We start from the raw sequence: 12,452 nt of genomic DNA on the forward strand, positions 1-12,452 counted from the left end.
GATCTGGAAAATGCCCAGCCAGAGCTGAAGAAGCTTCTCCTAGTGTTTCCAGTTAATTATTCCCACTGACTGGCACCTTTCCAACCTTCTCTTTCCTCCCTCCCTATCTCCAGCACCTAACCAGGTCTTTTGCTTTTCTCCCTGCAGCTGAAATCCCTGTCCATATTTGTCAATAGCCACCTTGTCTCCGACGCACATCCCATGCTTGCTTTCAGCACTTGCCACACTCTTGCCTAGCAAAAAATGCTGCTGAAGCTAAAGCTGCTTCTTACCCTGATTACACCAACCCCTTCTCAAATACCAGCATTACCCTCCCTTCCCCTACGCATTCAAGTGAATCCCTTCTTCTCGTGTATCTCCTCTCCTGCTGCCCTTTGCTCATCTCGGATTTCATGCCTCTTTCTCATCTCCCATTTGCTTTTTACCTTTTTCTCCTGAACTCAGGGATTTGTGCCTGGAAGACTGGGCCATTCAAAGGAAATGTGGAATGGCAAATTTCTCCATAATCCTCAGACTTCTCCACAACTAATACCTTCAATTTTATAGATTAAGAAACTGAGCTGCAAGAAACTACCACATCCTACCACATCTCATGCATTAAGAACAGAAACAGAAATCAACACATCCATTTCTAATAAATCCAGACAAGTGGGAAATAAAGGGAAGTTTAGAGTGCTGCTCTCCTCCCTACAAACAAATTATGGATTTTCTCAGCAGTAGACAGCTCTTACCCTACCTCAGCCTTATTAATGAGTATTTCTCTGAAGCCCCTAATCTGCCCATAAAAAAGCTTTTCTTGCCTTTGCCACATCAATCTCAATATATTTTTCTCCTTTTTATCTTTACAGAGTTTTTCAGCTGTTGTATTTGGAGCAATGGCATTAGGACAAAGCACTTTGACTCCAGACTATGCCAAAGCCAAGATGTCAGCTGCCCACTTGTTCATGCTGTTTGAAAGAGTACCCTCCATAGATAGCTACAGGGAGGAAGGAAAGGTGCCAGTAAGTATGCATGGTGTTATGCACAGCATACTCCTCCAATTTACTTCAAGCCTGTTTTTCTTTTTTTCTCCCACCCACATCGTATCTACTGAGAACAAGTACTGTGTGAGCCCATTCACATCTGACTCATCCAACCAAATTGGGGTTAAGCTTTGCTTTGTGTCTTCTCCTGCCAAAACCTCACCTGTCTCTTGGTGAAACACATTTGAGAGGCAGTGGAAATAGGGTTGATGCAGCAGAGATCATTTTTGAAGACTTTCTTGCATGAAGCTACCTGAGCATGGATCTTGAACATATAACTAGGCCTCTAATATTTAACCAGAAGTTTTTGTGGGGTAACTTATTTGCAAGTTGTCCATAATAGATTGTCACATACTTCAGTAACCAACAATGTATATGAACATATGGGTGCATGTGGCCTGTCATATAACAAAGAGGACAGAATGTTCCAGCAAACTATCACATATATATTATAAACCTTGTGTTCATTATGTGTATGTATGTGTATATATCCATATATATATACATACACACACATAATAAAGAAAAATAGCTATGAAGTCTTATGAAGTATCATACATTTGAGCTGTTATGTTGATTGGTCATTTGCATATGTCTATATTTACATTTTATATATACTCATTCATACGAACTATATTTCTTCTTGTGTAGGCATATATCCATATTACATTTTATAGTAAATCAATTAGAAAAGATCTTTAAGTAGAAGGATTGATTCTGTGCACAGATCAAAAATAGTAGATTATTTTCAGTATCTTTAAGGACAAAAATGAAAAAAAATCAGCAAAGAACATGCCAAGAATCTGAACGAGGTCCTTGCAAAGCAGGCAGAAGTCAGCCACCTAGAGTTATTGTTACTTTTGAAAATGTAATCTTGTTTAACAGATGGTGTAAGAGAAGCTGTCAGAATTTGTGTTTATGGAACAGAATTTTAATTGAAATATTCCTGCAGAGTAGAACATTTAGGACAGAATTTGTGTTTTCACAATAGCTTCTCAATACATATTAGTTCCTGGGAAAAAAAGAAGTCTGATTCTTTGGAAAAACTCCCACTGATCTCTTTTATGAATGCTCTTCATAGTCTTTTATGATCTATAATCATTAGCCTAAAAAATTGACCTAACTCTACTGTTTCAATCAGAAAATATTTGGTGGAAACATAACATTCAACGATGTGGCATTTAACTACCCAACTTGACCAGAGGCCAAAGTGCTCAGAGGCTTGAACATGAACGTAGAAAAGGGACAAACTCTGGCTCTTGCTGGTAATAGTGGCTGCGGAAAGAGCACTGTTGTTCAGCTGCTTGAGAGATTTTTATGATCCACGCACTGGAGTAAGTGTTCCACATCAAAGTGTAAGTTGCATGTAAGGTACATGATACACGCTTACTCTATTTTATTGATATAATTTATTTGCCTTTTTTGTTCCTCTTAAATAATCTCATTACATGTTTGCTAGTGTAACTACTCACTTTTGTCAATGTTTCTAATATAATTTTTTTGTAATATTTTTGAAAATTAAGGGCAGGAACACATGGATTTTCTCTATGCAATCATGGGGAAAGTAGAAGGAAAGTAAAATTTGAATTTCCCATGCCATTTCAAGTTACTAGAACAAGATCCAGTGGAGAGATGTTGCTACACTGGCCTGACCAGAGCCTAATGGTATCACTGAGATTTAATTTAATTACAGTAAGGACGAATTGTTGAAATTTAGCAGCAGCACTAATTAGGGTAGCCACTGAACTTCATTGCGTCGTCATCTAGCATGTAAAAACTAAGTAAAAGGAAGATGAAAAAAACCTGAAAAGCTCTTCTTGGATCTTGAAGCATCTGGAGGCTGCAGATATATGTCTCTGCATTCCTAGGACAATTTTGTACTTGCCAAATAAAGTGATCTCATATTTCATCTGTTTCTTCACTTACATCCATATTTCATCCATAGTCAGGGCTTCAGTTCAGAGGATTTGGATCCTTCCTCTAAAAGTCAGAGAAAAATGTGACCACCGGACTTCCCAAACTCAGATATATGCCTCCCACTGTAGTCCTGGCTTTCCATGAAAGGCAAAACTGTCATCTGTTGCTCAAACTGAACTGCAGCCTGAAGTACAGATAGCCTCCTTGACAGATGGAGATGCTGGAGTGACCTTTTGGCTTCTTCTCCCTGGAGTTTGTATTTAGTTCCTGATGCTTGTCAATGACAGAGTGGCATTGAACTGTGAGATATCTTTTTCTGAGACTGGAAAAAATACTTAGTCAGTGCTTAATCATTTAACTGCTTCTATTACATTCTGAGAAGACAGATTCATCTCATCAAGCCACACAGAAAACAACTGGCAAGTCAAGTTATTCCTTACAAAGGGGTCCCTAGTGCAGGTGCACAGACATACAATTTTTCTTGTAAAGATAGAAACATTTAGCCTATTATTTTTTAGTTGATCATTGTACTGGGTTAGGGCTCTCTGCAATGCCAGGTGCTGTATAAACAGAACAAAAATACGATCTGGGCTCCAAGAGTCCAATGTCCCAGTGCACCTACAAGCACAGGACGGTGAGTTAGTCCACAGCTCATTAGTTCTGCTTTAGATAGGAGTCATGAGGATAAAGCAGAAGTATGGACTGATGTTTTATTTAGACAAAATAAGTCTCTGCATAACAGAGACAGTTAAACTTGTAATTGTGGATGCTAATGTCCAGAGAAGGTACAGTGGGAGAAGAGGAGGAGTTCAAGTGCTGATGTATAAAGATTTACACATGTATCTCATCTTACATGAGCAAGTGGTGGTAGATGAATTTTTCTCACCAGTGCACAAGGATGATATCTAGTTATGGGGTTAGGGACTACTGTCCATTACTGTCCCCCATTACCGTCATTTGAGAGGTGAGGACATCTGACTCCCAGATCAGCATAATAGAGATGGGATAAAGCTGCTAATAAAGGAAGTGGCTGTGGAAACACTTTGTGGTCTAGATCTTCTACTGGTTTCTGAAATAGGTCTTTCTGTCACCAGCGTAGTACCAAATGTCTCTAGTACTGATAGCAAGATGGCAGAGAAAGTAGATCTGTATCGGCTCTTTTAGTTAGGGTGATAAACAAGTGGGGTGCAACACAGTGGCTTCATACGGCTGGAGTTTTTCAAGGTTCATAGAGATGTCTGGTGGTGTTTTATTGATTGCAGACGTAACTCATCTCCCCATCTCTGCTGCCATGCATAAGTGCCTAAGTTAACAGACTCAGGACATGAAATGGCCTGAGTGCCCTGTCTGCTAAAGGCCTTAATTTCGCTAATTTTAAAAAAAAAAAAAAACCACAAACAAACCCCATCCATCTATAAAGTACTATGATTAAAGTACATTATTTCTGACTTTTTAGCTCCTGGATGGCCAAAATGCAAAGACACTAAATATCCAGTGGCTGAGAGCTCAGACTGGTATTGTCTCACAAGAACCAATGCTGTCTGACTGCACTATTATTGAAAACATTGCATATGGAGATAACAGTCGGGAGGTGTCACGTGAGGAGATTGTCAGTGCAGCAAAAGAAGCCAATATTCATTCCTTCATTGAATCACTACCAAAGGTAATTAGGCTCTCATTTCCAACTTGCAACTGGGGGAAAAAAACACAGTGCCTACTCATGCTTTCCTAAGTAAATATGGGTTAAAAGCATTTATACTTCCATGACTTACTGAATTAGACATTGAAATTTGGGGTTTTTTTCCCCCCAGAAGACCCGAAGGACAAGCAGAGAGCTAGGAGATAACAGCGGCTGCAGACATTTGCTCAGTCCTGCTGCTGCAGATGCCTGAATGCATCTCCTCAGGAGAACTGTCTGTTAATAAAATAACCTCTGGGTGATATTGGTTCTCAGGCAAGTCATTCTAGATGGAAGAGCATGGAGCAAAAGACATGCAGAAAGTACTGAAAAAGAGGCTGGGTACTTCCCTTCAGTTAAGTGAAAGCAACAGGAAAGTGCTAAGGCAGCCCGAGCGGCGCTGATCTCACCCTCCTTTTTTCAACACCTTATTAGCCAGGTGTGTAAAGTCACACAGAGACTTGGTTTGGAAAAACAGGCAGAAACCCACCATCTTGTTTCTGCTTCCTTCTCTCCCTTTCCCTATTTATACCTGTTGTTACCTCCTGGTTGCATCTGATGTGACAAGCTGAGTCTCCAGTACAGTGGATCTTTTTGCTGCAAAATAAATAGCACATTGGAGGGAAAAGCAGTTTCAGGTTTTCTACATTGGTTGTAAATAATTATGCTAGGAAAAGAAAATCCCAGAAGCTGACCTGCTCATGTCCCGCTGAGCAGCTGCTGGCAGGTGAATGCAAGCAAAAGCTCTTCCTACCTGCTGTCTAAACTGATCAGCAGAAGATAACACCTGCCTGCCAGCTCGCTCTTGTGGAAAATATGGGCTAGGACAAGTATTTCGCAGTCAATAAATTCCCACAGGCTTAGGAGGTTGGTGGGCTTTCCCTGCAAAGCCTCATCCCTTAGATGAGAGATGTACATTTGTTCACACAGCAGGTAACAAATGGGGGAAGCACAGAGCTGGAATCAAATTTCTTGAGTAAATTTGTGTCAGCTTTAAAATAGGGTGCGAGGGAGATGAGATTTTGAATTTGACTGGCTTCTCATCCATCCTAAATCACTCTCAGTGCCTGTCAGGCTGAGTTTTCTTCTTACAGAGAACCAGGGTGGTGAAAGAAGAGATGACTGCTTGATGCTAACCTGAGTTTTGGGTTCACTCCCAGCAATGTCACAACTTTCCTCTCGCACCTGCACTCAGCTTCTCTGCACCTTGGTCTCCTACCTCAAAACAAATGACACTGCTCTTGCTCAGCATCATGGGGTTTGCTCTGCAGTTAAATACACTCAGAAATGTGTTTCTCAGCTTGGCTGCTGTATGTAGGCTCCTCACCCACGCTTGCCCCAGTGACTGGGAAAGGGGCTGCCCCAGACTCATCACTCACTGGAAGTGCAGCTCAAATGTCACGCTCCACAGGTTTACACTAGTGCTTACTTTCTGTACCTAGAAAAACAGCACACATGTGGGAGACGACCCCAGTTCTCGTTGGTCAGAAACTATGCATTGCTATTGCCTGAGCTCTTGTACAGCAGCCCCGAATCCTGCTGTTAGGTGAAGCTACCTCTGCACTGGATACAGAAAGTGAAAAGGTATCTTGGCTTTGCAAATGGGAATGGGGGTTTGCAAGTTGGCTGGTCATGCCAACAGGAGGCTCTTTTTTTATAAACAAACAAACAAACAAACAAAACTTACCCAACCCCCATCCCAAAAGCAATTCAGTATTATCAATTTTCAAAATCATTTTATTGCAATATTTGGCATCTTTGTGGCCACAGAGCCCAGAACATCAGGTGACATTAAAGAATTCATAACCTTCAGAGTATTAAAAAAAAAAAAGGGGGGAAGAGGGGTTAAAAGTGTGTGTACTAAGTAAAACATACTTAGTGCTTAGAAACTAGAATACAAAAATATCCAGCATGTTATTTGATTATACCATGATTCTATAATGGAACTATTTGGGGGATTAAGTTGTAATTTTTTAATGAGTGGGACTGAAATTCGGAGCCATTTTCCATGTTGCTGAAAGTGAGTGAGAAAGTACATGGCTTGTCAAAGGAGCCAGACCAATTTTTTGGGGACAATTTCTAAAACTGACCAACCAAGATCTGCCTGTGCCAGTAAGGAAGGGCCAGGCTGCGACCCTGGAGAAGTCTGCTTGACCTGACTTCTGGGGCAAGTGAAAATATGAACACATGCACACCAGTAAGCACTGTCTCTCCCCTGTACCCCACCCCAGATGTGCAAACAGGGGTCTGAACTGGTCATCACGGGTAACAGTTTTTCACCTCCGAGGCCATAGAAACATCACCTCTGCCATTGCTCTATCACAGATAACTTAACAGACTAGGGGCACCACAGGTGGAAACAGCTGCTGTACTTGTTTTTAATTCACCTTTTGGTTTGTTCATTGCACAGATTGTCCAGGAAGCTTTATTCTCTGGATAAAGCCAGGGAAGGTCACACCTGCAATGTGATAGCTCACCGCCTCTCCACCATCCAAAATGCTGACAAGATTGCCGTGGTCCAGAACAGCAAGGTCATAGAGCAAGGGACCCATCAGCAGCTCCTGGCTGAAAAAGACTTCTACTATTCTCTGGTCAATGTTCAAAGTGGATCATGCAGTGCATGATAGTGGGCAGTACCTGTTGCTGAAGTGCAGCTGTACAGTTCAGTCTTTTGTATGACACCATTAAGGATGTTTCACTACTTCTGGTTTTGCTAAAATTCTGTAAACAGTTTCCTTAAACCCCATAACTAATAAATAACTGAGGTACATTTGCTTTAAGAACCCAACCCTCTTCTTCCACCAGCACAAAAATTCATAGTTGCTCAAATTAAAGATTACACAGCAGTCATGAAAAAGCCCCACTGACTTGCCAAACTGCAAAGCAAAGGACTGCATGCAGAGGGCCCCTTCTGTCCTCCAGGTGCTGAGAGGATCAGCTCTGCAGCGCCTAACATGGGTGCTCACAGTGAAGGGATGCATGTACAAAAACAGGACAGAGGCGTTGGAGATGGAATAGGTTGGTCTTTTGGGGGTAGGGAAAAGCACAGCGTCCAGCCTAGGGACAGCAGCAGCAAGCTGTTATGTAGAGCGCTAGTGAAAAAGGGATGAGAGCTCATTCATCTGTTCAGGTTTCGGGGGTTGTGTTTGTACAGATTGATTATAGCTACATGTTCTAACTTTGCATTCTCTCTGAACTCCAGTGAGTGATGAGGATTAAGGCAGTGAGATGTACACCAGCAAGAGGCCAAAAAGTTTTCAGAAAAGCAGTCTCTGGAAAGAAAGAGAGTAGCTATTGCTTATGCACAAAGATGCCAGCACTCACAGGCAGAAGGAAGGTAGCAATGTGTTCCTCAACACAGATGGGCCCAAAGCAGCATTCCAGGTATGACTGTTTCTACATAAATGCACATGCAACCCGGAGCAGGGGAAAAAAGGAAGCCTGTTGGGACTGGCAACTGTCTCAGTCCCACCAATGCAGAAACCTGGCTCCTATTCTCAGCTGGCCAACGCACTAACGGGTGCCGCCAATTTCTGCAACCCGCTGCTTTAGTCTCAGTGTCTTCAAAGCAAATGGTGCCTGTCCTATGACAATGGGACTGCACAGCTTAACCACCCTGACCTGAAATCAGAGCCCCTGCTCTATTATGCTCCTTCTGCACTGATTACAGTTTTCCCAAATCCACACAGACCAAAAAAAAAAAAAAAAAAAAATTGTTAACAGATTATACTTTAGTCCCACATGGTCCATAGAGCATAAACTTAGAATAACTTTGAATCACAAATGCTTTACTCTTTACAACAAGGAAATGAACACCACGCTCATGAATTCATGCATCCACAGCACGTAACAAGTAGCTCTAACAATTTAATTTTGTTCTCTCTGGATACAGTTGTGTCTTCAATTCCTCTAGGCAAGGCACAGACTTGTCTCAGCTGAACAGGAAATTCTGCTTATGCTAGTGACTGAATGACATTTTCTCAATGATCCACTTGCTGAAATAGTTTTCCTTTTTCCGAATTTCTGTCAGGATTTCTATGCTCCCAGAAATCCCCAGAGAGTCAGGGATAGGTGTGTGGAAAATAAATGCAAATAAATGCAAAATTACACCCTTCATCAGATTTCAGGCTCTTTCAAATGAGTGTTCAAAGCAAACTGTCCTTGTCACTGTTGCAACCAGGTTTACTAACCCAATTCAGGGGTGAAACTGACAGTTGTAACTATCAGACAGAACTTACAAAAAAAAAAAAAAAAGAATAAAAATCATCAGGTAGAGCTTGATCCAAAACCCTAATCTATCTCACAGAAATCACAGCATCATAAAGGCACATGCCTCACTAACCTAGACACTTCAGAAAGTCACTTACCTCCAAGAAAAGGGAGTGGGTTATTATAAGCACTCCAGAACAGGAACGGATTCTTACTCTGTATGAGTTTTGGAAGACCTCAAATCAACATGAAACAATGAATGGTTGTCAGTAGTCCAATACAAGTAGTCCAATAAAGGCAGGGACGACAAAGGCTGAAATAATGGGACTGTTTTCTGAGGCAACAAGACACAGTATAACACTCCCTGGCCTGTTACTCAGAGAAGTGTCAGGCTTTGAGGAAGGAAATAAAAAGGGAAACTCTGTTCTTGCTACTGTGGAAAAAAATATGCAACAGAGCTTCCAGAGGGCAAAGGGACTGGTTCAGTGTTAGCTGAGGATGCAGTTTTTTCTGTAAAACAAATAATAATCTCTGATCTCTCTCAAAACTCCAAAAACTAGAGAAAAGAGAAAACAATGGCTACTTCAGAATCTCTATTTCAAGTCCATCTGTCCCCAAGATCATCTTTCACAAACTTTAGCTGCTACACGTTAAACTGTCCACCCATAAATCAATCAATAAAAAGCTGATTTTTAGAAGAATTTTATTTCTATGACAGGAAAATACAAAGCTGCTGAAACAGAGGAATTAAGTCTTAAAATCCTGAGAATCGTATCAAACTGCATTCAGTGCTTACTTTTATTGTGTATTATTAGTGTAAAGCAGCAGACATTCACAGTTCACTAGAAGATGAAAACTGAGGAATTTGGAACGCATATGCTGCTTTCTGTCTTTACTATTGAGAGCTCCTTTTTCAAAACACTTCAGAGTGTAGTGCTCTCATACTACAAATGTAGTGGGAACATCCCCATTCACGGATACAACATTTATTTGGCATAATCCCGATAGCAAAAATGAAAGATAACTTATAAAGTAACATATAGCCTGATGGAGGCAGCCCTTCTATTTCATAAACCACTATGAATAGGAAACGTAATCACCTAAGAGGATAGTGTGGTTACTCCTAAGTACGCAGTTAAGTGCTCCACTGGCATAAACAGTATCAATAGACTAGAAGTATTCTACGTGTTACTACTAAGATCATAAATACAAATCTCCCATAAATTCTCCACTTCCAACACCCCATCTCTCAAATACATTGCATTGTTGAGGCATATTTTAATATTGCATAGTTCTACACAGATAAGGTACTACTGCTTGCATTGTTGTTGCAAAGAGCTACATTACTCTTAAATGGGTACTGTTAACCACTGTAAATCACATAAAAATAGGTAGACTTCACATAGATTATTAAATGTCTTAACTTGAATATAACAGTAGTCTTGAGTAGCATTTCATTTATAAGTACTACATATAACTCGTGAGTTTGCAAAGGCTTTTACATCATTATCAACCTTACAGCTGAGCTGTAACTGTTAATTGTAGCATGTCCTGAAAACACTGGAACACAGTTCTACACAGCACTTCTGCATCAGTCTCTGGACATGATTTCCAAGAAGAACAGGTAACAACGATCCTATCAATACAGAAAACGATGAAGTTACCACCCTTAATTGTCATCGTCTAGGATAAGTGTCACACAAATTGCCCTGAAGTGTGAAATTATTGACATAAATTCTAAAGCGAAAATTCTCACTAAACATACTGTCTCAACATTCAGAAGGGACTCAGATCCCTGGTGCCTTCAGTAAAATAACACTGTCAAATCTTGAAACTAGATACTTCGATTTAAATACCCATTTCTACATACACAGTGACATAACTTTTCCGCTTATATTTGAAAATACTGTGAATTATATTTCTTCTCTGCAACTAGTTTAAGGTTTAAAATACTTTTTTTCTATTTACCTAATAAAAGGTAGATCTTTATCTAGTTCTATTTATCTTAACAGAGCCATAGATCAAAGTATAAATGGTTTGTATTCTCAAATTGAATCAAATCTGCACACAAACCATATTTAGCTTTACAAAGAAGTCATCCAAATTACAGCTAAATCACAAAATAGCAAGTTCTCAGCACATTATAATCAAAGTAGTTTATTAGATTTGATAAAGAAGCAATGATTTTTGTCCATAAGACCAATAACCCAAAGTTGGATCTTTTCAAATCCTACCATTTTATGAAAAGTGAAGCCAAATGTTTTAGCTTCTCCTTGTTACTCAAAGAGGTCTGGTTTGCATCAAGAGATGTGTGTGTCACTGCCAAGAATGATGGACAGTGTGCTCACCTGTACTCTGTCTGGTCTATCTCAGTCAATTGCTACTTTTTAAAAAACACCTTTGCATGTTACATTTAATGATCTCTAAAACAAAAGCTTCTTTTAAAACAAGTTAACTTCTTTTGTTCCTCCCTTCTTTTACCTTCCTGACTCTTTCTGCTTACTGTCAGTACCTCGGTGCTCACTTCACCTCCACCATTCATCCTTCCTCCCACACATGCTTTCCCAGAATGTTAATGCCTCTATTCTCATGTACCTCACTTCTCAACCTTTTCTGACATGTTCAGCCATGTTTCTTCTGTCTTTTCCTTTCCTCATTCTAGTTGTTAGCTGCCTTTCCCTTTGTGATAGAGATAGAACCATGCCCAAAAATGAAATTACATCCTTACCTGTCATCTCTGATTGCATAAAAAAAGCCATAGCCATGATGCACCATAGGGAGTGCAGATCCATTAAACCTAGTGTAGCCAGTCAGACTAGTTGACAGAATAAAATTCCCACCTCCTCCACTGTAAAACAACACAAAACAAAACCAGCACTTTTAAAGATAATTTAAAACAAAGTGAGTTTTACAAAAAAGTTGTTTTGTCCTAGAGATCAAGAAATCAGCACGCATAAGGCCAATGTAACAAAGTCCTCGGTATCAGGGGATAAAACCTCCCCACAGCACAAGAATACAATTACCTAGCTGTGAAGGCATTATCCACATAAAGTTCTGGCACTGGCAGTCCTTGCTCCTGTGCTATGAGTAGGAGACCCAGAAGATGACGATCAAATCCTGTCAAATAAATGCAAATACTGCATCATTAACAGCAGCATTTCCCGTTTTTCTGCTTCTTCTGGTCTGGATAGCTGGAAGCTCAAATAGCAGCTGAAGGACAGATGAATGACAGAGTCTACTAAAAAACAAGATTCATACTGTAGCATACAAAAACATTTCCCAAATATTTGATCTAAGAGGCCTTCATCACTTTCAGCTTGCAACACTGAGCCCAAATGCAAATGAACTAAGTTATATAAACCCACCACAGTTTCTGTGGAAAACAAAAACCAAGAAAACTTCCACTTCAGCCAAGGAGGAGGAGTTCCACACAGTGAAACTGGCCCACTGGCAATTACGTTGACAAGGTGAAAAGGCTTTCAGAGCCACAACTGCCTAGATAACTCACCAAGTAGGATGGAGAGAGTATGAAGGTTCATCAGGTGATTATTTCCCAGCTACTCTTTCTCATTCATAGAATAGCTTGCCCGCTAACACAGTTAGAATTTCACCCAAATCTCCCCTCT

The 12,452-nt window shown here is 40.4% G+C and overlaps 1 pseudogene; it reads left to right on the forward strand.

Annotated features, from left to right (window-relative positions):
- The first annotated feature begins 237 nt into the window (after positions 1-237).
- LOC104081207 lies at positions 238-7,241 on the forward strand (annotated as a pseudogene).
- The last annotated feature ends 5,211 nt before the right edge of the window (positions 7,242-12,452 follow it).

The sequence above is a fragment of the Fulmarus glacialis genome, unplaced genomic scaffold (assembly GCF_000690835.1).
Source record: "Fulmarus glacialis isolate BGI_N327 unplaced genomic scaffold, ASM69083v1 Scaffold29808, whole genome shotgun sequence".
NCBI lineage: Eukaryota > Metazoa > Chordata > Aves > Procellariiformes > Procellariidae > Fulmarus > Fulmarus glacialis.